Source organism: Lolium perenne, chromosome 2 (assembly GCF_019359855.2).
Source record: "Lolium perenne isolate Kyuss_39 chromosome 2, Kyuss_2.0, whole genome shotgun sequence".
NCBI classification, from domain to species: Eukaryota; Viridiplantae; Streptophyta; class Magnoliopsida; order Poales; family Poaceae; genus Lolium; species Lolium perenne.
This window is the reverse complement of record NC_067245.2, coordinates 159088546-159116499: the sequence shown is the minus strand read 5'-3', so window position 1 is coordinate 159116499 and position 27954 is coordinate 159088546.

The window sequence follows — 27954 nt, the reverse complement described above, 5'->3', positions numbered from 1 at the left end:
ATTAAAATAAACCAGAAAAAATGGATTCCTTAAAACAGAGCAACTTGTATAAGCAAAATAGTAAATTAGAAAAGATAAATTCCTAGGACATAAACAGAACGTAATAATGTTTATTTGATGCTTATTTAAATAGTTTCATATGTAGTATATATTGCTCTAAAGAATAGTATGCTAAGACACTACGTGGCAATCATATTAGCTTCTCGTTCAAAAATAACCGGAGGTTTTCCTGATTGGCGAACTATTTTTAGGAAAAACCGAATCAGACTAACAGTACATCTGTACAATGTGATATCCAGATTAGAAATTCCAAGTGTATAACTAATCATGGCGTAGGGAATAAGTCAGATAATTTTTGTTTTGACTCTACCAGGGCACACTTTGATGATTGGGTTGCGTTCCATTTTTCAAAATAATACCAACATGTTCCAACCAAAAACTTGTCTGGAAATGGAGATAGAAGATACCACCTCCTACTATTTTGTATACATGAAACTAATCGTGATCCTTAAGAATGTGCAACATTAGGCTATTATTCTTTTCATCAGTTATTCAAAATATAACAAGAAAGCAAACAACCTCCCACACCTCACCAATTTATCCAAATTCCCAATACATTGTAAGAATACAAGTACTTCAATCAAACAATCATTTTAGAAATGACATGGCAGAAAAAAAACTTTAAAATGCTTAAACAATTCTTAGCAGACCATCTGGTTGATGAACCTTCAAATACTCTACCTCCCATCTATTTGGAAGTGGTAAAATTCTGCTAATGAAAATTGAAGAGATAAACAATGATATGTGGATTATGTCCACATTGAATATATATTACTCTGCAACAAATGAATAAAGGATTGGCAATATTGGATATAAAATTATTCAAGCATGATTAGCTAATCTGATCAACACAACTTCTGCCATGAGAGTATGTAGAGCTCTTAATGAATGGAACACAGAGAAGTAGTCAACATTGATAAAAGGGAGTTTTATCCAACTTAATTTACCAATAACCAGTCGCATAAACTATTGGACTGATTGGTGAGAAGTATGTTGAATGTTGCTTTCCAAGCAAGCTTTGTCTGCTAAGATAACCAAAGTTTTCTTCTACCCACAAATAAGATAATTGTAATCCAAAAGAGATAACATACCTAGTTCGTCAGAACAAGGTACCAGATGTGTGGACTGTGGAGTCTGGATACCTCGTCCTGCAGCCAGGATAAGACGAAACAGCCATAGCACTTAAGTGACAGTAGAGAAGATTTAAAACTTGAAAAGTATCCCTTGAGAAAAATGACACGATGCGTGGACTGTGGAGTCTGGATACCTCGACCTGCAGCCTGGATAACGCATACATATTTCCGTTGAAAATGAAATATCATGACTGAACACTTGTATCATTTGGCTGAACAAACAGCCATAGCCCTTAAGTGACAGTAGAGAAGATTTAAAACCTGAAAAGTATCCCTTGAGAAAAATGACATGATTCATAAAGTCCATGTTTATTCCCCAGCAGTGATTGCAAATCCGTGAATCAAAGACACCTGTAAGAACAGAAAAAAACTACTATTGAGCATACCCCCTATTAAAGGGCTAACTACAAAACTGAAGTAGAAAGCAAAAGAGCTGTGTTGTTTAGATAGCTACCAAGAAGAAGACACTAATATAGTCATTCAACATAAGAAATTAAGGCTATTGAAATAGTGAGGATGCTATTAAGAAGTACGTTTTAATAAACTCTACATCCTCGGATTTATTCGTGTTAGCTGTTTGATCCTAATGGGTGTGCAGATAGTTAAAACTTGGGCAATCAGACAAACAACAGTATACAGAGTGAAAGAGGTCACATTTGTAGAATTAAGCATACAATAGTAGTATAATAGTTTTTATTACAACGCATCAATCTAGCGTTGTTGTCAAGGTTGTTTGCAACCATACATTCACATGGGAACAAAATTGAAGAATCCATGAGAAGAACGTGAGAAAATAGAAGCGGTGGGAGGGTTTCTAATTGTGTCGGAAATTCGTGAAGGGGTTTTTTGCAAAATGTCCACCACATCATGCAAATCGGGCCAGAGGGAGTAGTAGAAAACATGTCTATTGATACCCAACAACTTCACAGGTATGGAAGTGCCAATAAAAAAGATGAGGTAAACAAGACCAAGCAATGATCTCCCAAAGTGGAAGACATAATTGTCCCATGGCTCAGCAACTTCAACTCTCATAGAAGTGACGAACTGGTGTCTCTCACACTCGAGCAAATGGCAGAGCAAAAGTAACAATAAAAAAATATGTTACTTCATCGCAACACAGAGGTCAAAGTAAACTAACTGACCAATTCAACACAAATAAAATAAACATTAGGAAACCCAATTGAGTTTTACCATATATACTATAGGATTCCTTTCTGAAATAAATCTACAACATTCATTGATATTATCAAGTTGAGTGTGAAAGGACGGCAAGAGAGAGAGAGATAGAGAGAGAGAGAGAGAGAGAGAGAGAGAGAGAGAGCACAGTCAGATGCATTTAACAATTATCTTTACAACCGTACATGTATATTGAGAAGAAGCAATGACTACTTAACATATAGAAGGACCACTTCCTTCATAGCTCTGCACAAACGCAAATAACAGAAACTACACCTGTGATGGGCCCAACCATCACAGTTAACTTACAGTGCTATGAATCAATTTCATGTACTCAATATTTAACTATCAGACCAAGAAGAAAACTACCTTCCATCGAAGTCATCAATAACAAACTGTCAAACAAATAATGAGGTAACTTGTCCACCCTTATATACTGCAAAAAAATTAAGCATTGGAAGACCGCATGATAAATGAATTAGATTGCAATAACAAAGTAGTAATGTGAGAATCGACCCCCAATTCGGTACTACATACACTATTGCCATTTGCTGCTTCAAGAAGTCACGGAAAATTCATGCTACACAGGTAAATCCGGCATGGAAATATATATGTGCAACACTAAACACGTTCTGACCATCTGAATGTTACCCTTTACTCACTACTGGAACTACATAATCCCAATTGATAAACCTTGGAAAAAATTGATTCGTAGTGGCAAACATGAGCTTATGAAACTAATGGAACAATCAACAACAGCAAAATTTGCAGGCGAGAGTGATCTACAATAGGCAACTGAACCTACAAAACAGCTCTGTACCTCGAACAAAATAAACCACGTTCTCTTTATATTTCACTCTCGAGGAGATAAAGATTTCGAGATTCTAGATTTAATAAATATTTGAAACTTTCAAGAGAACACCTGCCCTGCACTCCTGCTCAGTGAAAGCAAAACCTTGGAAAAAGTAGCTAGGAGAAAATGGGCAGTGCCGGCTGAACACAGTGGCCTACTTGAACCCAACCCACAGCCTGGATAGCTAGGTTGATGTTTCAGAGCTTTCCCTGGTTGTATAATTGAGAAAAATCCACATGCATTGAACAAATTTCAGTACAACGAAACTCCAAGAAAACCTTATCAATTCTTTGTTGCCCTCATCAAAGAGATCAGCTGAAAAGAGAAGATCATGTCTCCAGGCCATGATGTAGCAAGAAGAAAACTGCACTGTTAATTAGTATTTGACCAATAGTATAGTCCAAAGACTAAAGGTGGATGCAACTAATTAGTAACTGAGCAATAGTAAACCTCCTGAAAACCCGGCTACTACATCAAGCTCAGACAAAGTTTATTGGATTAGCTAACCTTCTTATGTATCTCTTGTATAAAAAAAGGGGATAAAGATTAGCAAAAAAATTAGAAATAGGAGAAGATAAGAAAATAACTGCTGAGAGATCTCGCCTCAGTAACCAAAGACGTGTATGTCAAATATAATTCAATAGCGAATAATTTTTGGATCTGCCTGTGCTGCTGTGTAAGTCACCTCACTTTCATCTGCCTTCTTGAACCTCGTCAACAATATCCTCGAAGGCCGTGAGGAGATACATAGAGTTAAATAAAAATTAGACATTGAACATCCCGCAAAGCCTACAATTACAAAGATCAATACTCAAGCGACTGTAAAATTGTGATACGCTCACACATGAGACATACATGATTTTTCGGATAGCCTGATACGCTCACACATGAGACAGAGATCATTTTTCGGATAGCCTCTAAAACTGTCGATGGATAAGTATATTCCAAATACTCGCTAAAATAGAGAAGAGTGGGACATAACGTTATGGAATATGAACTTACTTCTTTCGATATCCTCCTAGATCGTCTTTATTAGGGTTAATTTTCTGTCATCCCCATGCGGAAGCTTCTACCAGAAAACTGAATTCTGCATATAAATTTACACTTAAGCTCCATCTCATAAACCTAAAATAATTTTCAACTTCCTGACATGGTATTAAGAACACAGGAAACACACATGTAAGTGAAAAGTCAACCTCACGGGAAAATTAATTGTGGAAGAGACGATCCAGGGAAATTAACAAACCTTGGTGGATTGAGAGAATGAATCACTGCAACTCGTGTTCTTCCTTGCCCATAACTTATTCCACATGTGCAATCCCCTAGTGGATAGTATTGGACGCGGCCCTCAGGACCAACAGATGGAGTTTCCCTTGCTGTGCTTGTACAGAGACGTGCAGGTCGGCCGGCCGCGGATCCTCGCGTGGCAGTGCTCTGCTTGTGCACTGCATGTACGCGATCCTCGTCTTCTACCGCGAATCGCGGCTCTCTACCTCGGCACTCCCGGCCGCGCTGACGGAGCGGCTGTGCCCAGTGGCTTCTGGCCATGGCGACGCCGCCATGACTCCCAAGTGTCTCGCCGCGCCGAAGGACCTGCTCGCCCGCTCACACTCATCGCCTTCCCTCTAGGCCGCTCCTTCAATGCCGCCTCCTAGGTCGGGTTCTCCGTGCGCCTCCTCGAGGTCCTCTCCCTTCTGCCTAACATCTCCTGCGACACTGAGAAACTCACCAAGATGGAGCTCCGCCGTACTGCTCCTTGACGCGGTCCGTGGTGACGGGAAACTAAAGAGGAGGAGGCGGCGACGCTGGACGTGGATGGCGCCGCGCCGTTCGCGCCGCCCGACCGCCCTCTCGCGCGTCGGCGCCGCCCATGTGTGGTCAGCCGCTCGCCGCCCGCGGCCGCCCTCCTGGTAGTCCCAGCTGCGCCGGCCGCGCGTCGCCGGCCCGTCGACCTCCCGCCGCGCCGTTCGTCCGCGCGCCCCGCCGCCCATCCTCCGCCCTCTCGCGCGTCGGCGCCGCCATGTGTGGTCAGCCGCTCGCCGCCCGCGGCCGCCCTCCCGGCCATCCCCGCGCTGCGCCGGCCGCGCGTCGCCGTCTCGACGACCTCCTGCCGCGCCGTCCGTCCGCGCGCCCCGCCGCCCATCCTCCGCACTGTTTCACCGCTCGTCCCCACAGCCCGCCGCGCCGCCTGACCCCCTCCCATCCTCCGCGCCGTCGCGTGCAGATAAATCCAAGAGGAGGTGGCCTACATGTTCCCAAGAAAAGAATGAATATCGCGTTGAGAACTGAGAAGAGAAAGGAGGCAAGACATCAGAGTCAAAGCGGTGCTGATAAGCTGGCCCACCACAAACAGCAAAAGTCACACTAATAATGCACCAAAGCATGCATAGCAGATGTAGGTAAATGCTAGGGAGCACCGAACCATACCCAGTAAAGAATCTATGTAGATCAAACTAACAAGGAAACATACGTGTCAGCTCAACACTAACCTGAAAAATAATCTAAAATTAGGAGAAAAATCGAAGTTGTTGCACTTTAGTATAGTAGTTATATATAGTAGTAGTATATATATCTAAATCAAGACAAAAACTTTCGACTCTCATATGGGGCAAACTTTCGAATTTGGTGATGGCAGCGTGATAGGATTTAAACCATGCATCCAAGCCAGTGACAGGTAGGCTTTTTCCAAAAAAAGAGAGGAAAATACAAAGTTACCAGGGCTCGTGGCAATTTTGTTTTCGTGTCGCGCTGAGAGTGCCTAACGCGGCAGTAACCCATTATAATTTTCGAAAACTTTAGCAACACATTAATTTACATGAAGAATACCACTAGTGGAGAAGAGGCCTTTGGTCCCAAGCAAATGTCCCAGTGCAGAACCAAACCGGGACCAATGGGGGCATTGGTCCCGGTTCGTTTTGCCCAGGGCGACCCCACCAGCTCAGAGCCTGTCCGGTAGTGGCATTTGGATCCGGTTTGTATTACAAACCGGGACTAAAGGATCCACGGCAGGGCACGGCAGGCCGTGTCAGGCGTGGGAAATCTTTAGTCCCGGTTTGTAATACAAACCAGGTCCAAAGGCCCCCCCTATGGACCCGGTTTGTATTACAAACCGGGACAAGGTCCCCAATCTGGCTATATTACCTTGCCCTGCCCAAGTGTGAGCCACACTTGGCCATTTTTACACTTTCTTCACAAGAGGGGTGTATTGCTCTCCTCTCTTCTTCACATGCACAAGAGGTGTTCGATGAAATGCTTAAGAGGATTTGCCACTTGAGTTTACACAAATCAAGCCACACTTAACTTGCTTTTTTCTTCTTCATCGAGGTTAACAACTTTATCCTTTTCATCTGTAATTGATAAAATGCATGTGTATATATACATCGTGATGTTCTGTAATGGTTTTGATCACCTAAATTATATCATGCAGATGAATCGACAATGGATGTACATTGACCGACGGTTTGACGAGTTCACTTCGGGCCTGGATAATTTTATGGCCGTGGCGGAGGCAAACAAACATGGTGGCTTCATGTATTGTCCATGTGTCAATTGCAAGAATACCGTAAATTACGCTCACTCGAGTCTCATTCACAGCCACCTTCTGCGATCGGGTTTCATGCCCAGTTACTATTGTTGGACCAAGCACGGAGAAAGAGGGGTTATGATGGAAGACAATGAAGAAGAGGAAGAGGATGATGACGGTTATCCCAATTTCCCTGAATACGATGATACTGCAGAAGGCAATGAAGACAATGAAGTAGAAGATCAAGAGGCACCAGATGAGCCTGCTGATGATGATCTTGGTCGGGCCATTGCTGATGCAAGGAGAGAATGTGAAACTGAAAAGGAAAGGTTGGTCTTCGACAAGATGATAGAAGATCACAACAAATTGTTATACCCAACTTGCGAAGATGGCCATAAAAAGCTAGGGCAAAGACACCGGAATTGTTGCAATGGAAGGCAGAGAACGGTGTCACTGACTCAGGATTTGGAAAGTTGCTGACAATAATTAAGAGGAAGCTTCCAAGGGGTAACGAATTGCCCGCCAGTACGTACGAAGCGAAGAAGATTGTCTGCCCTCTAGGATTAGATGTGCAAAAGATACATGCATGCATTAATGACTGCATCCTCTACCGCGGTGAGTACGAGAATTTGGATGCATGTCCGGTGTGCACTGCATTGCGGTATAAGATCAGACGAGATGACCCTGGTGATGTTGAGGGCGAGCGCCCCAGGAAGAGGGTTCCTGCCAAGGTTATGTGGTATGCTCCTATAATACCACGGCTGAAACGCTTGTTCAGAAATAAAGAGCACGCTAGGTTGTTGCGATGGCACGAAGAAGACCGTAAGAAAGACGTGATGTTGAGGCACCCTGCTGATGGCTCCCAATGGAGAAAAATCGATAGAGAGTTCCCAAACTTTGCACAGGATGCAAGGAACTTAAGGTTTGGTCTAAGTACAGATGACATGAATCCTTTTGAAGAGCAGAGTTGCAGCCATAGCACCTGGCTTGTGACTCTTTGTATATATAACCTTCCTCCTTGGTTGTGCATGAAGCGGAAGTTCATTATGATGCCAGTGCTCATACAAGGCCCGAAGCAACCCGGGAACGACATTGATGTGTACCTGAAGCCATTAGTCGAAGAACTTCTAGAGCTGTGGTCAACAGGTGTACATGTGTGGGACGAGCACAAGCAGGAGGAATTTGACCTAAGAGCGCTGATTTTCGTAACCATCAATGACTGGCCTGCTCTTGGTAACATTTCAGGACAGTCAAACAAGGGATACAATGCATGCACACACTGTTTACATGAGCTCGAAGGTGATTATTTGGAAAAATGTAAGAAGGTCGTGTACCTGGGGCATCGTCGATTTCTTAGGACTACCCATCCCGTAAGAAAGAAAGGCAAGCATTACAACGGTGAGGCTGATCACCGGAGGAAGTCTCCCCATCCTGATGGTGTTGATATATTTGGTATGGTCAAGGATCTAGATGTAATATTTGGAAAGGGTCCTGGCGGACGGTCTGTTCCGAATGACGATGCCGGACACGCGCCCATGTGGAAGAAGAAATCTATTTTTTGGGAGCTAGAATATTGGAAAGTCTTAGAGGTCCGCTCTTCAATCGATGTGATGCACGTGACGAAGAATCTTTGCGTGAACCTGCTAGGCTTTTTGGGCGTGTACGGGAAGACAAAAGATACACCAGAAGCACGGGAGGACCAGCAACGTTGGAAAGACCCCAAAAAGCTGCATGAGAGATTTAAAGGACGTCATTTCTCCAGCTACGCTCTTACAAAAGCAGAGAAGGAAATATTTTTTGAATGTCTGAGCAGTATCAAGGTCCCGTCTGGCTTCTCCTCCAATATAAAGGGAATAATAAATATGGAGAAGAAAACATTCCAGAACCTGAAGTCTCATGACTGTCACGTGATAATGACACAGTTGCTTCTGATTGCATTGTGGGGGCTTCTACCGGAAAATGTTCGACTGCCCATTGTGAAGCTATGTGCATTCCTCAATGCAATTTCTCAGAAGGTAATAAATCCAGAAATTCTACCGAGGTTGCAGAATGATGTGGTCCAATGTCTCGTTAGTTTTGAGCTGGTGTTCCCACCATCCTTCTTCAATATTATTAGGTGCAAATGGGTCAACAAAACAGGAGGCGGGGTTCAGGTAGACAAGTTGTATGGAATGACAACAGTGGATCTCAACAATCTTGGGTATAGAGACGAACCATTCGTCCTAGCCAAGGATGTGGCCCAGGTTTTCTATGTGAAGGATATGTCTAGCAAACCAAGAAAAAGGAAACATAAGGAAACAAATACATCAAACGATGAGCCAAAGCGCCACATAGTTCTTTCTGGAAAAAGAAACATCGTGGGAGTGGAGGACAAGACAGACATGTTAGAAGATTATAATAAGTTTGATGAAATTCCACCCTTCAGAGTGAACATTGATCCAAGCATCAAGTTAAATGATGAAGATGCTCCATGGTTAAGGCCGAAGAAGATTAAATGATGAAGATGCTCCATCATCAAGTTAATTGAAGAATGTTCATGGCACAAATGAGTATCTCAACATGGCAATCAATTTCCCATTTATTTTTGTGTAATCATTTAACTGTATGTAAGATATGAAAAGTGGAGATGTGGTTGGCTTTTTGTACCATATATATAGAGGAGATGTAGTCGTTCACGGGTTTGCAGGGGAAAAATTCCAAGGCGCAGTTTCCGAAGATGCCGTAGGGCGTGTGCACCAACATCTTCGAGAAACTGCGCCACACGAGATTTCCCAACCCTTTCCCCAACACTATTAGAGGAGATGTAGTCGTTCAGGGGCTTGCAGGAAAAAATTCCGAGGAGCAACTTCCGAAGATGCCGTAGGGCGTGTGCACCAACGACATCTTCGAGAAGTTGCGCCACGGGAGATTTCCCAACCCTTTCCCCAACACTGTTAGAGGAGATGTAGTCGTTCACGGGCTTGCAGGGAAAAAATTCCGAGGCGCAGCTTCTGAAGATGCTGTAGGGCGTGTGCACCAACAACATCTTCGAGAAGCTGCGCCACGGGAGATTTTCCAATCCATGGGAATGAATCTCTGCTTGGCTTGTTGATCTGCTTGGCAAGTGATACGTCTCAAACGTATCTATAATTTCTTATGTTCCATGCTACTTTTATGATGATACTCACATGTTTTATACACTTTATATGTCATATTTATGCATTTTCCGGCACTAACCTATTGACGAGATGCCGAATAGCCAGTTGCTGTTTTCTGCTGTTTTTGGTTTCAGAAATCCTAGTAAGGAAATATTCTCGGAATTGGACGAAATCAACGCCCAGGGTCCTATTTTTGCACGAAGCTTCCAGAAGACCAAAGGAGTCACGAAGTGGGGCCACAAGGCGCCGCCACAATAGGGCGGCGCGGCCAGCAAGGGGCCCGCGCGGCCCTGTTGTGTGGGGCCCCCGTGGCGCCTCTTGACCTGCCCTTCCGCCTACTTAAAGTCTCCGTCGCAAAACCCCCAGTACCGAGAGCCACGATACGGAAAACCTTCCAGAGACCGCCGCCGCCAATCCCATCTCGGGGGATTCAGGAGATCGCCTCCGGCACCCTGCCGGAGAGGGGAATCATCTCCCGGAGGTCTCTTCATCGCCATGATCGCCTCCGGATCGATGTGTAAGTAGTTCACCCCTGGACTATGGGTCCATAGCAGTAGCTAGATGGTTGTCTTCTCCTCATTGTGCTATCATGTTAGATCTTGTGAGCTGCCTATCATGATCAAGATCATCTATTTGTAATCCTTCATATTGTGTTTGTTGGGATCCGATGAATATTGAATACTATGTCAAGTTGATTATCAATCTATCATATATGTTATTTATGTTCTTGCATGCTCTCCGTTGCTAGTAGAGGCTCTGGCCAAGTTGATACTTGTGACTCCAAGAGGGGGTATTTATGCTCGATAGTGGGTTCATGCCTCCATTAAATCTGGGACAGTGACAGAAAGTTCTAAGGTTGTGGATGTGCTGTTGCCACTAGGGATAAAACATCGATGCTTTGTCTAAGGATATTTGTGTTGATTACATTACGCACCATACTTAATGCAATTGTCTGTTGTTTACAACTTAATACTGGAGGGGGTTCGGATGATAACCTGAAGGTGGACTTTTTAGGCATAGATGCATGCTGGATAGCGGTCTATGTACTTTGTCGTAATGCCCTGATTAAATCTCATAGTACTCATCATGATATATGTATGTGCATTGTTATGCCTTCTTTATTTGTCAATTGCCCAACTGTAATTTGTTCACCCAACATCTGCTATCTTATGGGAGAGACACCGCTAGTGAACTGTGGACCCCGGTCCTATTCTTTACATCTGAAATACAAACTGCTGCAATTGTTCTTTACTGTTCTTCGCAAACAACCATCATCATCCACACTATACATCTAATCCTTTGTTTACAGCAAGCCGGTGAGATTGACAACCTCGCTGTTACGTTGGGGCAAAGTTCTGTGATTGTGTTGTGCAGGTTCCACGTTGGCGCCGGAATCCCTGGTGTTGCGCCGCACTACACTCCTCCGCCATCAACCTTCAACGTGCTTCTTGGCTCCTCCTGGTTCGATAAACCTTGGTTTCTTTCTGAGGGAAAACTTGCTACTGTACGCATCATACCTTCCTCTTGGGGTTCCCAACGGACGTGTCGACTGCACGCATCAGCAAGCCGTATCGATGCTCCTTTTATAGGCACAACACCGCTTCTACTTTGTCTTGTTCCTTCGACAGGGCGTCGTGCGCTACATGCTTTATCTCATCGAGCAGTGCGTCCACCCATGCGTTCTTATCCTGCCGATATCTTTAGTCCCGGTTGTACGCACCAGCCAGGACTAAAGGTTACCCACACGTCCTTATTGGATTCAGCTGCTGGAGGTACCTTTATGTCCATTACTTTGGGGGCGGAAACAAAGCTTCTTGATGATATGATGACAAATTACTCTGAATGGCACACGGAAAGAGCTCCACAAGGTAAGAAGGTAAATTCTGTTGAAGAAACCTCCTCCTTGAGTGATAAGATTGATGCTATTATGTCTATGCTTGTGAATGGTAGATCTAATGTTGATCCTAATAATGTTCCTTTAGCTTCATTGGTTGCCCAAGAAGAACATGTTGATGTGAACTTCATTAAAAATAATAATGCTTATAGGAATAATTTGGGTAACAACTATAGGCCATATCCTGCTAGTGGTAATGATCATGGTAATTCTTATGGTAGATATGAGGAAAAGATGCTAGAAATTGAAAGATCCACTAAGAGCTTTATGCAATCACAATATGAGAAAAATCAATTGTTTACTAAAACTATGAATGAACAACCTACCTTGTTGAAAAATATAGGAAATCAACTTGAAAATTTGAATATGGGGATTTCGGGTTTGCAAACTAAGATTTCAAATGCTGAAAACCGAATCTCATACCTGTCTGCGTCACAATCCTCCTTAATTAATAAAATGGCTGCTAAACCTGAGGATATTGTTAATAAGATTGTTACTACAGCAAATGCCATCCAAGTTCGAATTAATGAGAATATTAGATTGATGGCCGAATTGCATGCTAGGTGGGAAAGAGAAGAAAATGAAGAACTTGCTAAAGAGAATAATGTAGCTAAAGTTTGGACTATTACCACCACTAGTAATGTTAATGATTCACATGTTGCTACACCTCCTACTATCAATGGTAAAATAATTGGTGTTGGCAATGTTACTACTCCTAGTGCAAAGCGTGCAAAATTACCTGAAGCTGCTAAAACTGTTGAAACTGATAAAACTGCTAAAAATTTTCAAAATATTGGGGACAATGCTCCCATTGCTGTAGATCATAATGGTTTAGAATTTGATGATTGTCACATCTCTGAAGTTATAAAGTTCTTACAAAAGCTTGCTAAAAGTCCCAACGCTAGTGCTATAAATTTGGCCTTTACAAAACATATTACAAATGCTCTCATAAAAGCTAGAGAGGAGAAACTAAAACTTGAAACTTCTATTCCTAGAAAGTTAGAAGATGGTTGGGAGCCCATCATTAAGATGAGGGTCAATGATTTTGATTGTAATGCTTTATGTGATCTTGGTGCAAGTATTTCTGTTATGCCTAAGAAAATTTATGATATGCTTGACTTGCCACCATTGAAGAATTGTTATTTTGATGTTAATCTTGTTGATAATGCTATAAAGAAACCTTTGGGGAGGATTGATAATGTTCGTATTATGGTTAACAATAACCTTGTCCCCGTTGATTTTGTTGTCTTGGATATTGAATGCAATGCATCTTGTCCCATTATATTGGGAAGACCTTTTCTTCGAACTGTGGGTGCTACCATTGATATGAAGGAAGGTAATATTAAATATAAACTTTCCTCTCAAGAAAGGTATGTAACACTTCCCTAGAAAGAGAATAAAGTTACCTTATGATTCTATTATTAGAACAACTTATGATGTTGATGCTTCGTCTCTTGATAATACTTGATACACACTTTCTGCGCCTAGCTGAAAGGCGTTAAAGAAAAGCGCTTATGGGAGACAACCCATTATTTTACTTCTGCACTTTATTTCATATTTGAGTCTTGGAAGTTGTTTACTACTGTAGAAACCTCTCCTTATCTTTATTTTATTGCATAGTTGTGCCAAGTAAAGTCTTTGATAGTAAAGCCAATACTAGATTTGGATTGCTGCGCAGGAACAGATTTCTTGCTGTCACGAATTTGAGCAGTAGTCCCTGTAGAAAAATCAAAAAAATCTACCAATTTACGTGCGTGATCCTCAGATATGTACTCAACTTTAATTAAATTTGGGCATTTTCATCTGAGCAAGTCTGGTGCCACTTTAAAATTCGTCTTTACGAACTGTTCTGTTTTGACAGATTCTGCCTTTTATTTCGCATTGCCTGTTTTGCTATGTTAGATGGATTTCTTTGTTTCATTAACTTTCAGTAGCTTTGTGCAATGTCCAGAAGTGTTAAGAATGATTATGTCACCTCTGAATATATGAATTATGCACTGACCCTCTAATGAGTTTGTTTCGAGTTTGGTGTGGAGGAAGTTTTCAAGGGTCAAGAGAGGGGGATGATACAATATGATCAAGAAGAGTGAAAAGTCAAAGCTTGGGGATGCCCCCGTGGTTCATCCCTGCATATTTTAAGAAGACTCAAGCGTCTAAGCTTGGGGATGCCCAAGGCATCCCTTCTTCATCGACAACTTATCAGGTTCCTCTAGTGAAACTATATTTTTATTCCGTCACATCTTATGTGCTTTACTTGGAGCGTCTGTTTGTTTTTATTTTTGTTTTTGTTTGAATAAAATCGGATCCTAGCATTCTTTGTTTGGGAGAGAGACACGCTCCACTGTTTCGTATGAACACACGTGTTCTTAGCTTCATCTTTAATGTTCATTGCGAAAGTTGAACTACTTCATTCATTGGTATATGGTTGGAAACGGAAAATGCCACTTGTGGTAAATGGTTTAATGTCTTGAATAATGTGATACTTGGCAATTTTTGTGCTCATATAGATCTTGTTTAAGCTCTTGCATCATGTACCTTGTACTCATTAATGAATAATTACATAGAGCTTGTTAAAATTTGGTTTGCATGATTGATCTCTAGAGTCTAGATATTTTCTGGTTGAGGTGTTTGAACAACAAGGAGACAATGTAAAGTCTTATAATAGCTACAATATGTTCATATGTGAGCTTTGCTACCTTTTATACTTGAGTTTGCTTCAAACAACCTTGCTAGCCTAGCCTTGTATTGAGAGGAATTCTTCTCATGCATCCAAATCCTTGAGCCAAATACTATGCCATTTGTGTCCACCATACCTACCTACCACATGGTATTTCTCCGCCATTCCAAAGTAAATTACTTGAGTGCTACCTTTAAAATTTCTATTCTTTACCTTTGCAATATATAGCTCATGGGATAAAATAGCTTAAAAACTATCGTGGTGAAGAATATGTACTTATGTGTCTTATTTCTTAGTAAGTTGTTTGTTGAGCGGTAACCATGTTTTCTGGGGACGCCATCAACTCTTTTACCTTTGTTGAATATCATGTGAGTTGCTATGCATGTTCGTCTTGTCTGAAGTAAGGGCGGTTTTCACAATCAAATGGTTTGAGTATGCATACTGTTAGAGAAGAACATTGGGCCGCTAACTAAAGCCATGATTCATGGTGGAAGTTTCAGTTTGGACAATTAATCCTCAATCTCTTATGAGAATATTATCTGTTGTTGAATGCTTATGCATTAAAGAGGAGTCCATTATCTGTTGTCTATGTTGTCCCGGTATGGATGTCTAAGTTGAGAATAATCAAAAGCGAGAAATCCAATGCGAGCTTTCTCCTTAGACCTTTGTACAGGCGGCATAGAGGTACCCCTTTGTGACACTTGGTTGAAACATATGCTATGCAATGATAATCAGTGTTAACCCAAGCTAATTAGGACAAGGTGCGAGCACTATTAGTATACTATGCATGAGGCTTGCAACTTATAAGATGTCTTATACATAACATATATGCTTTATTACTACCGTTGACAAAATTGTTTCTTGTTTTCAAAATAAAAAGCTCTAGCACAAATATAGTAATCAATGCTTCCCTCTGCGAAGGGCCTATCTTCTACTTTATTGTTGAGTCAGTTTGCCTATTCTTTCTGTCTTAGAAGAAAACACTTGTATCAACTGTGTGCATTGATTCTTACATGTTTACTTATTGCACTTGTTATATTGCTTTGTGTTGACAATTATCCATGAGATATACATGTTGAAGTTGAAAGCAACCGCTGAAACTTTATCTTCCTTTGTGTTGCTTCAATGCTTTTACTTCGAATTTATTGCTTTATGAGTAACTCTTATGCAAGTCTTATTGATGCTTGTCTTGAAAGTATTATTCATGAAAAGTCTTTGTTATATGATTCATTAGTTTACTCATTATCTTCATCATTGCTTCGAATCGCTGCATTCATCTCATATGCTTTACAATAGTATGATCAAGATTATGATAGCATGTCACTTAAGAAATTATCTTTGTTATCATTTACCTACTCGAGGGCGAGTAGGAACTAAGCTTGGGGATGCTTGATACGTCTCAAACGTATCTATAATTTCTTATGTTCCATGCTACTTTTATGATGATACTCACATGTTTTATACACTTTATATGTCATATTTATGCATTTTCCGGCACTAACCTATTGACAAGATGCCGAAGAGCCAGTTGCTGTTTTCTGCTGTTTTTGGTTTCAGAAATCATAGTAAGGAAATATTCTCGGAATTGGACGAAATCAACGCCCAGGGTCCTATTTTTGCACGAAGCTTCCAGAAGACCGAAGGAGTCACGAAGTGGGGCCACGAGGCGCCGCCACAACAGGGCGGCGCGGCCAGCAAGGGGCCCGCGCGGCCCTGTTGTGTGGGGCCCCCGTGGCACCTCTTGACCTGCCCTTCCGCCTACTTAAAGTCTCCGTCGCGAAACCCCCAGTACCGAGAGCCACGATACAGAAAACCTTCCAGAGACGCCGCCGCCGCCAATCCCATCTCGGGGGATTCAGGAGATCGCCTCCGGCACCCTGCCGGAGAGGGGAATCATCTCCCGGAGGTCTCTTCATCGCCATGATCACCTCCGGATCGATGTGTGAGTAGTTCACCCCTGGACTATGGGTCCATAGAAGTAGCTAGATGGTTGTCTTCTCCTCATTGTGCTATCATGTTAGATCTTGTGAGCTGCCTATCATGATCAAGATCATCTATTTGTAATCCTTCATGTTGTGTTTGTTGGGATCCGATGAATATTGAATACTATGTCAAGTTGATTATCAATCTATCATATATGTTATTTATGTTCTTGCATGCTCTCCGTTGCTAGTAGAGGCTCTGGCCAAGTTGATACTTGTGACTCCAAGAGGGGGTATTTATGCTCGATAGTGGGTTCATGCCTCCATTAAATCTAGGACAGTGATAGAAAGTTCTAAGGTTGTGGATGTGCTGTTGCCACTAGGGATAAAACATCGATGCTTTGTCTAAGGATATTTGTGTTGATTACATTACGCACCATACTTAATGCAATTGTCTGTTGTTTACAACTTAATACTGGAGGGGGTTCGGATGATAACCTGAAGGTGGACTTTTTAGGCATAGATGCATGCTGGATAGCGGTCTATGTACTTTGTCGTAATGCCCTGATTAAATCTCATAGTACTCATCATGATATATGTATGTGCATTGTTATGCCTTCTTTATTTGTCAATTGCCCAACTGTAATTTGTTCACCCAACATCTGCTATCTTATGGGAGAGACACCACTAGTGAACTGTGGACCCCGGTCCTATTCTTTACATCTGAAATACAAACTGCTGCAATTGTTTTTTACTGTTCTTCGCAAACAACCATCATCATCCACACTATACATCTAATCCTTTGTTTACAGCAAGCCGGTGAGATTGACAACCTCGCTGTTACGTTGGGGCAAAGTTCTGTGATTGTGTTGTGCAGGTTCCACGTTGGCGCCGGAATCCCTGGTGTTGCGCCGCACTACACTCCTCCGCCATCAACCTTCAACGTGCTTCTTGGCTCCTCCTGGTTCGATAAACCTTGGTTTCTTTCTGAGGGAAAACTTGCTACTGTACGCATCATACCTTCCTCTTGGGGTTCCCAACGGACGTGTCGACTGCACGCATCAGCAAGCCGTATCGATGCTCCTTTTATAGGCACAACACCGCTTCTACTTTGTCTTGTTCCTTCGACAGGGCGTCGTGCGCTACATGCTTTATCTCATCGAGCAGTGCGTCCACCCATGCGTTCTTATCCTGCCGATATCTTTAGTCCCGGTTGTACGCACCAGCCGGGACTAAAGGTTACCCACACGTCCTTATCCCACCGACAGTTTTGTTAGATGACAAAAAAAGGATCTTTCGTCCCGGTTGTACCCACCAGCCGGGACTAAAGGTTACCCACACGTCTTTATCCCACCGACAGTTTTGTTAGATGACAAAAAAATGATCTTTAGTCCCGGTTGTACCCACCAGCCGGGACTAATGTTTTCGGCGCCACTGCGTTCCCGCCTATTTTTCTTCCCGCGTTTTCCACTGCTTCCCGCCTCTGTCCTCCCGCCATTTTTTCACTATATATATATATGTAGGCTTGGCCTCCATTTACATATCACATCTAGACTCATATCTGCAAACCTCATCACTCTGTCCCATGGCTTCCATCGTATCTCTAACCCTCCGGGAGGCGGAGGCGCTTTGCGCGTCGAACTACCCCTGCCCGCCGGGCTACCGCGTCCCGACTGGCTGGTTGCTGAGCGTCGGAGGCGTACCGGTCCCTCCTGTCCCTCTAGGTGTGGCGCGCGAGATGGCCATCACGAACCACTACTACTTCGAGCTCATGCCAGAGCAGCGGAGGAATCCCAAGTGGCATCCCGACTACTTCCCGACTTGGGAAAGCTTCTTCATCAATCGGCGTGAGAGGGCGCTTGCCAGGCACGAGGAGGGCGGCCCGCCTCCTTCGGACTTCAACGAGGCCGGCCGTCAGCTGTGGTGGCGCGGCCGGACTCTCCAGGGCGCCATGGCCTACCGTGGCCCCCGCCTGCGCTACCCTCAGTCCCAGCCCACGCGTGCTCTCCCGTCGAGGTTCGACTACCGCGACCCCGATGCCAGCGACGATGATGACAGCGACTACGACGACTACAGTGGCGAGTACTATAGGGCTAGGCATGAGTATGACTGAATGACTCGAACAGTCGAATCTGGCGATGTATCTTAATTAATTTTCAGTTGAGCTCTGTACTTTAATTCCATGTATGTGGCGAGAAACTTTTCTCCGAGGAGCTCTGTACTTTAATTTCAGTTCAATCGTAATAAATTTCGTGTCAACCACTTTATTGAACAAAAACAACCGACAACGACTTTATAAACTAAATTTAAACTAATAGAACCGACAACGACTTTATTGAAATTACAATAAAATAGATAAATTACTAGTCTAGTCTCTACTCGTCGTCGGAGGTTGTCTCCGTCCAAATGTCCTCCCACCGAGGGTCGTTTTCGGTCCAAGTTGTATTCGGGTTCTCGAGCTCGAAGGCGGCGACGGCCCGACGGTGGCGCCTGTTGGACCTGCGTTGTGCCCTAAGGTTAGCAAAGAACGCGTCGGTGTTGTCGACATCGTTGGGGAACTGCGCCCTCCACTGGCGCATCAACTGCTCGTCGCGCTCGGTGATGGCGATCCTGCACTGCACCTGGCGGTGCCGGCGATGGTCCTCGTCGTCGATGAGGCACGGCGGTGGCGCGAGGAACTCCGCCTCCTCTAGCGATTCAACATCCGGGAAGTTCATGTCTCGCCCTGGCCGCCGAAAGCGCCACGCCGCCGCGTCGTAAGCGCGCGCCGCCAGCTCCGGCGTGTTGTACGTGCCGAGGGTGAGGCGGAAGCCACCAGCGCGTATCTCGGCGGTGAACCTACCGCTCGGACGCACTCGAACGCCACGGAAACCGGACGCCCCTCGACGACGTGGAGGCATCCCAGAGATGAATGAGCGGAGGCGGTGATGACGTGTGGTTGCACCCGCACTCGTCGCTCTATATAGCGCACGCGGGGCATGGCACGTGTAAGCCACGGCTACACACGTCGCACGCCGGCGTCGGCGGGGCGAGGCACGTGGAAGCGGTGGCTACACGTCGCACGACGGCATCGATGGGTAAGCGACACGTGTGGCACGGCGGAGGGACACGTGGCACGGGGAAGGGACACGTGTGGCACGGCGGCGGTGGCCAGTAGATGGCGGTGACGGTGGTGGCCAGTACACTGCGGTGACGGTGGTGGCGGTGGCCAGTACACGGCGGTGGCGGTGGCCAGTACACGGCGGTGGCGGTGGCGGCGGTGGCCAGTACATGGCGGCGGTGGTGGTGGCGGCGGTGGTGGCGGTGGCCAGTACACGGCGGTGGCGGTGGCCAGTACACGGCGGTGGTGGTGGCGGCGGTGGCCAGTACACGGTGGTGGCGGTGGCCAGTACACGGCGGTGGCGGTGGCAGCGGTGGCCAGTACAGGGCGGTGGCGGTGGCGGCGGTGGCCAGTACATGGCGGCGGTGGCGGTGGCGGCGGTGGCCAGTACACGATGGTGGCCAGTACACTGCGGTGACGGTGGTGGCGGTGGCCAGTATGTTGGAGATATGCCCAAGAGGCAATAATAAAAGTGGTTATTATATATCTTTATGTTTATGATAAAAGTTTATATACCATGCTATAATTGTATTAACCGAAAAATTGATACATGTGTGTTATGTAAACAACAATGAGTCCCTAGTAAGCCTCTTAACTAGCTTGTTGATTAATAGATGATTAGTTTCATAATCATAAACATTGGATGTTATTAATAACAAGGTTATATCATTATATGAATGATGTAATGGACACACCCAATTAAGCGTAGCATAAGATCACGTCATTAAGTTATTTGCTATAAGCTTTCGATACATAGTTACCTAGTCCTTTTGACCATGAGATCATGTAAATCACTTATACCGGAAAGGTACTTTGATTACATCAAACGCCACTGCGTAAATGGGTGGTTATAAAGGTGGGATTAAGTATCCGGAAAGTATGAGTTGAGGCATATGGATCAACAGTGGGATTTGTCCATCCCGATGACGGATAGATATACTCTGGGCCCTCTCGGTGGAATGTCGTCTAAATAGCTTGCAAGCATATGAATGGTTCATAAGAGACCACATACCACGGTACGAGTAAAGAGTACTTGTCAGGAGACGAGGTTGAACAAGGTATAGAGATACCGATGATCAAACCTCGGACAAGTAAAATATCGCGTGACAAAGGGAATTGGTATCGTATGTGAATGGTTCATTCGATCACTAAGTCATCGTTGAATATGTGGGAGCCATTATGGATCTCCAGATCCCGCTATTGGTTATTGGTCGGAGAGAAGTCTCAACCATGTCTACATAGTTCGCGAACCGTAGGGTGACATACTTAAGGTTTGATGTCATTTAAGTAGATATGGAAATATGGAATGGAGTTCGAAGTTTTGTTCGGAGTCTCGGATGGGATCCAGGACATCACGAGGAGTTCCGGAATGGTCCGGAGAATAAGATTCATATATAGGAAGTCATATTCCAAGTTTGGAAATGATCCGGTGCATTTATGGCAGGTTCTAGAAGGTTCTAGAAAAGTCCGGAAGAAAGGCACTATGGAAGGTGGAGTCCCGGAGGGACTCCACAAGCTTGGCCGGCCAAACCCTAAGGGAGGAGTCCTGTGGTGGGCTCCACCTGAGGTGGCCGGCCACCCCACCTAAGGAAAAGGTGGGAGTCCCACCTTGGGTAGGACTCCCCCCTTGAGTAGGTTTCCCACCTTTGGGAAGTTTTGGTGTTGGGGTCTTATTCGAAGACTTGGACTACAACTCTTGGGGCTTCCACCTATATAATGAGGGACAAGGGGAGGGTGTCCGGCCACTCTTGCCTCCAACCTTGGCTGGCCCCCTTTGTGGCCGGCGCCCAAGGCACCCCCTCTCCCCAAACCCTAGCGCCCCTCCTCTACTACTTCTCCCGCATATGCTTAGCGAAGCTCCGCCGGAGATCTCCATCGACACCGCCACCACGCCGTCGTGCTGCCGGGATTCCGAGGAGGATCTACTACTTCTGCTGCCCGCTGGAACAGGGAGAAGGACGTCGTCATCAACACCGAACGTGTGACCGAGTACGGAGGTGCTGCCCGATTGTGGCACCGTCAAGATCTTCTACGCGCTTTTGAAAGCGGCAAGTGATCGTCTACCGCAGCAACGAGAGCCTCCTCTTGTAGGCTTTGGAAATCTTCAAGGGTTAGTCTCGTTCATCCCCTCGTTGCTCCCATCTTCTAGATTGCATTTTGGCTTGGATTGCGTTCTCGCGGTAGGAAATTTTTTGTTTTCTATGCTACGAATCCCATCAGTGGTATCAGAGCCGTGTCTATGCATAGATGGTTGCACGAGTAGAACACAATTGTTTTGTGGGCGTTGATGCTTATGTTGTCTTTAGTTTGAGTACTTTGCATCTTTGTGGCATAGTGGGATGAAGCGGCTCGGGCTAACTTTACATGACCGCGTTCATGAGATTTGCTCCACGCTCGACATGCAACTTGTATTGCATAAGTGGCTTTGCGGGTGTCTGTCTCTCCTACTATAGTGAAGATTCAATTTACTCTTCTATTGACAACACTAGTATCACCGTTGTGGTTCATGTTCGTAGGTAGATTAGATCTCACTCGAAAACCCTAAACCACGTAAAATATGCAAACCAAATTAGAGACGTCTAACTTGTTTTTGCAGGGTTGGTGATGTGATATGGCCATAATGTGATGATGAATATGTATGAGATGATCATTATTGTATTGTGGCAACCGGCAGGAGCCTTATGGTTGTCTTTAAATTTCATGTTGAGTAGTATTTCAAAGTAGTTGTAATAGTTGCTACATGAGGTGAACAACCATGAAGACGGCGCCATGGACCTTGACGCTACGCCGACGATGATGGAGATCATGCCCGTTGATGATGGAGATCATGTCCGTGCTTTGGAGATGAAGATCGAAGGCGCAAAGACTAAAGGGCCATATCATATCACATATGAATTGCATGTGATGTTAATCCTTTATGCATCTTATTTTGCTTAGAACGCGACGGTAGCATTATAAGATGATCCCTCACATTAATATCAAGATAATAAAGTGTTCTCCCCTCGTATGCACCGTTGATATAGTTCGTCGTTTCGAAGCATCTCGTGATGATCGGATGTGATAGACTCAACGTTCACATACAACGGGTGTAAGCCATGTTGCACACGCGGAATACTTGGGTTTGCTTGACGAGCCTAGCATGTACAGACATGGCCTCGGGACAACGGAAACCGAAAGGTTGAACACGAGTCATATGGATGATATGATCAACATGTTGATGTTCACCATTGAAGCTACATCATCTCACGTGATGATCGGTTTTGGTGTAGTGGATCTGGATCGTGTACCACTTAACAACTATGAGGGATGTTGTATTAAGTGGGAGTTCATTAGTAATTAGATTAAAACATGAACTAATTATCATAAACATAGTCTGAGTAGTATTTTGAATTAATTTGTAGTATTGGCATCCATTTTTCTACCAAGCGCTAGTCTTGTAATTGAGATAGAAATACTGTTAAAATCTGACAAGAAACTTTACGGACTGGTACCGTATTGTTAAAGAATCAAGAAATGATTAAGTCCTATTGCAAACTTTTAGTAAACCTCACATTGTTGATTCAAAGAGCTATGGTTTCAATTAGTACCTAAAGTTATCTTGTCTCCGTGAAACTTGAAGTTCAAATCTGTTTGAAAAGTAAGGAGCTGAAAATTTAGTTTTCAGAAATAATCAAGGTATGAGATATATGTGATATCTAAGACCTTATTGCAAGATGATAGAATATAATTTGGTGAGACTACATAAACTCATAAGTTTTATGGGAATGTACGAAGGTTGAAGACGCAAGGCGTCCTAATCCTCCAACTATTGGGGCACTAACGATATTCACATATCCATGAAGTGATCATCCTTAGTATGCACCGTTGCTAAGACTCGTCGTTTCGAAGTATCACGTGATGATCGGGTGTTATAGATTCTACGTGTGCATACAACGGGTGCAAGCCAGATTTGCACATGCGAATACTGAGGTTAAACTTTACGAGCCTAGCATGTACTGACATGGTCTCGGAAAAGTCGTCATGATATGATGGATAAAATTATGAGTGAAATTGTTCATCATATTAAAAAGTTACTAATAGTGAAATCTGAAACACTTGTCATATGATGATCAAACTTCAAAGTAAGAACCTCAAGGTTATTGGTATCTGACCAACAAACCTAGAAGTTATTGAAGGTGAAGTATTTTCTGAATAATGAGGAAAGCTAAAAGAGAAACTACAAAAGATATTTTGGCAGAAAGAAAAGAGAAGACTAGAAAGTCTAACTCAGGTGTATATACATGATATACATGTTATGGTTGTATTCCTAGTTTGGTCACAATGAAATTCTTGGGTATTAGTACCATATTGGTTGGTATGAAATGTCATACAAAACAACGGAATACAAGAATACAATGGCCTAAGTGACTGACTAGGAATATGATAGGAATGCACTTCTGGAACAAAAATAAAGTGTTATTATGTTCGTCGTTGGCATCCTATCTAGCCCTTAGAATTTATAATAAAGAACTTAATAATTGTTATTTTGCTCTGGTCAAATGAAAACAATGAGTTGTTCAAATTATGACATTACTCCATGTACGATGGATAAGTTATTATAAATCTTAATGGTGAAACACACATACATAATACTGACGCTAAAATGCCATAAGGCAAATGATTTGAATTCCACTTATTTGTGGAACCGCAATTTAGGTCATATTAGAAAGGAACGCATGAAGGAACTCCATGCAAATGGATTTTTTGGAGTCATTTGATTTTTGAATCGTTTGGCGCTTGCAAATCTTTTCTAAAGAGAATGACTAAAATACCGTTCATAGGCCAAGAGTTGAACGGGAAACTAACTTAGTGAAAACATATATAATGATGTATGTGGTTCACTGGGCATAGTTCTGTGCGGGAGATTCTTCTACTTCATGAAAACTTCCAACAATGAATTGAGTATATATATGTGGATATATTCGATAAGGAAGAAGTTTGAAACATTTGAATGGATTCAAATAAATTTCAGCACGAAGTGGAAATCATCGTAATAGAAAAGTCAAATATCTATGATTGGATCATAGTGGAAATATTTGAATTACGAGTTTTAGCGAACATCTAAGAGAGTTATGAAGTTGTTCTACAACTCACGTTTCTTGGAGTATCATAGTGATGATTAAGTATCCGAGAGATGTATCCAAACCTTGTTGGGTCAATGATGAGATAAAATATTGATGCTATTATATTTTTGTGGATTATGCTTTAGTGACTACCGCTTTTACACTAAATAGAGCATCATCATGATCCGTTGAAATGACACCATACGAGTTATGGCATGGGTATGAACCCTAATAGTCCTTTCTTAAATTTTGGAATGCATAGCATAAAGTAAATAAGTTTACAACCAAAATCGGATGAATGTCTTTGTTGGTTATCCCACAGAATTGATTGGGAATTCTTTCCACTATGGAGACAAAGACAAAAGTGTTTGTCGATGTTTCTTACTTATTTCCAAGAAATTGTTTTTAGCGAAGTATTTGAGTGGGAGGACAATAAAACTTGATAAGGTTTATGAACCTGAGCATAATGATCAGAGTAGCGCAGCATCGGAATTGGTTCCGGAAGCGGCCACGACGATCATGGCTCCCATGTCTACAAAATGTTATAGTCATGGAGATCGAAGTACTTATTGAACCTTGAAGGTATGGTTTACTTTGTGATCAAATAAATGATTTGTGAACAAAGGATTGTTTTTGAACAATGATAAACCAACTACATACAAAGAAGTTATGATGGGCCCCGACTCCATTAAAATGGCTATACGCCATGAAATCCAAGATAGATGAATACTTTTTGAAAGTAAACGGATCTATAAAATTGATGGACTTGGATGGAATATCCTTGAATAAACTCGACTTATCGAAAAGTTGTTTACGACAAAGTTCAAAGAGTTGACTACGATAAGATTAGATCTTCTGTAGCAATGCTTATAGTCTATGTGGATTATTCTAGTAATCGCTACATATTTCTTTCATGAGATATGATAGTAGGATGGCAAAATACATTACTTTAACAGAAGTGTGTATTAAAGGTGTATACAAGATACAACCAATTGTTTTGCTAGTCCGTGGAATACTAGATAGGTAAACGAACTTCAATTGGATGAAGTGAGTATCACGGAGTTGGAATCTTCACCGGATGAAATAGTCAAAGAGTTTTTGATTTCATCAGAAACGATGAAGAGGCTTGCATTTGCAAGAAATTAAGTGGGAGCGCTGAGACATATTTATAATACTTTATGTAGATACATATAGTTGGTTATAAATGATGTAATTATATACTTGATTATAAAAGGTTTCATTGAGAATTAACTTCAATGAAAGGATATGGACTGAAACATATTTAGTGTCAAGATCTATGAAGATAGATTGAAACACATAATAAGTTTAAGTCAAAGTACATAGAAAGGATATTGAAGTAGTTCAATATAGAAATATTAAGAAAATGTTCTTGTCATGTGAAGTTTTAACAAAACTTGAGTGTATCTGACACTCAATGAGTAAAAACACATGAATGATTTAGATCACAATTAATATGTACACAATCAGATGTCCTGTGCTCTAAAATGTTAGGAGCATATACCAGAATGATTCATGTGATGATCATTGGACAAACAGTAAGAATATCCATGTGTACTTTAGAAGAACCAAGGATATAAAAATAGTTTTATATGGAGAAATGACAAACAAATCGCTGTAAGGTGTTGCACCGATATTGGTTTTGTCACATATAAAAATAAAATTTCAATCTCAAAATTAGGCTAAGTATTGTTTAAAAGGTAGCACAATGCTAGATTTAGAAGAGTTCTAAATGTTGTGACGGATTCTACAAACGAAGGCAGAATATGTCGTTGTTTTGACAATGACTGAGGATGTTAAGTCAAGAGGTTCTTTGAGAACTTGGTGTAGTTCCGATAGTGTCAGAACTTTGAAGCTATATTGTGTATGACAATATTAGTGACATATTTCAGACCGTGGAATTAAGGTTCCACCAGAAGACCAAACATATTTAATGCCGACTCATTTGGAAAATGAGTAATGCGTGAAGACGCAAATGAATTGCAAAATACATACGTTTCTGAGTGTGTCAGAACCGTTGACTAAAGCTCTCCCTAGGGCAAAGTATAACCAACACCAGAATGCCATGGGTGTTAGGTACATTACAATGTAATCTAGATTATTGACTCTAGTGCAAGTGGGAGACTGTTGGAGATATGCCCAAGAGGCAATAATAAAAGTGGTTATTATATATCTTTATGTTTATGATAAAAGTTTATATACCATGCTATAATTGTATTAACCGAAACATTGATACATGTGTGTTATGTAAACAACAATGAGTCCCTAGTAAGCCTCTTAACTAGCTTGTTGATTAATAGATGATTAGTTTCATAATCATAAACATTGGATGTTATTAATAACAAGGTTATATCATTATATGAATGATGTAATGGACACACCCAATTAAGCGTAGCATAAGATCACGTCATTAAGTTATTTGCTATAAGCTTTCGATACATAGTTACCTAGTCCTTTTGACCATGAGATCATGTAAATCACTTATACCGGAAAGGTACTTTGATTACATCAAACGCCACTGCGTAAATGGGTGGTTATAAAGGTGGGATTAAGTATCCGGAAAGTATGAGTTGAGGCATATGGATCAACAGTGGGATTTGTCCATCCCGATGACGGATAGATATACTCTGGGCCCTCTCGGTGGAATGTCATCTAAATAGCTTGCAAGCATATGAATGGTTCATAAGAGACCACATACCACGGTACGAGTAAAGAGTACTTGTCAGGAGACGAGGTTGAACAAGGTATAGAGATACCGATGATCAAACCTCGGACAAGTAAAATATCGCGTGACAAAGGGAATTGGTATCGTATGTGAATGGTTCATTCGATCACTAAGTCATCGTTGAATATGTGGGAGCCATTATGGATCTCCAGATTCCGCTATTGGTTATTGGTCGGAGAGAAGTCTCAACCATGTCTACATAGTTCGCGAACCGTAGGGTGACACACTTAAGGTTTGATGTCGTTTAAGTAGATATGGAAATATGGAATGGAGTTCGAAGTTTTGTTCGGAGTCTCGGATGGGATCCAGGACATCACGAGGAGTTCCGGAATGGTCCGGAGAATAAGATTCATATATAGGAAGTCATATTCCAAGTTTGGAAATGATCCGGTGCATTTATGGCAGGTTCTAGAAGGTTCTAGAAAAGTCCGGAAGAAAGGCACTATGGAAGGTGGAGTCCCGGAGGGACTCCACAAGCTTGGCCGGCCAAACCCTAAGGGAGGAGTCCCAGGTGGGCTCCACCTGAGGTGGCCGGCCACCCCACCTAAGGAAAAGGTGGGAGTCCCACCTTGGGTAGGACTCCCCCCTTGAGTAGGTTTCCCACCTTTGGGAAGTTTTGGTGTTGGGGTCTTAT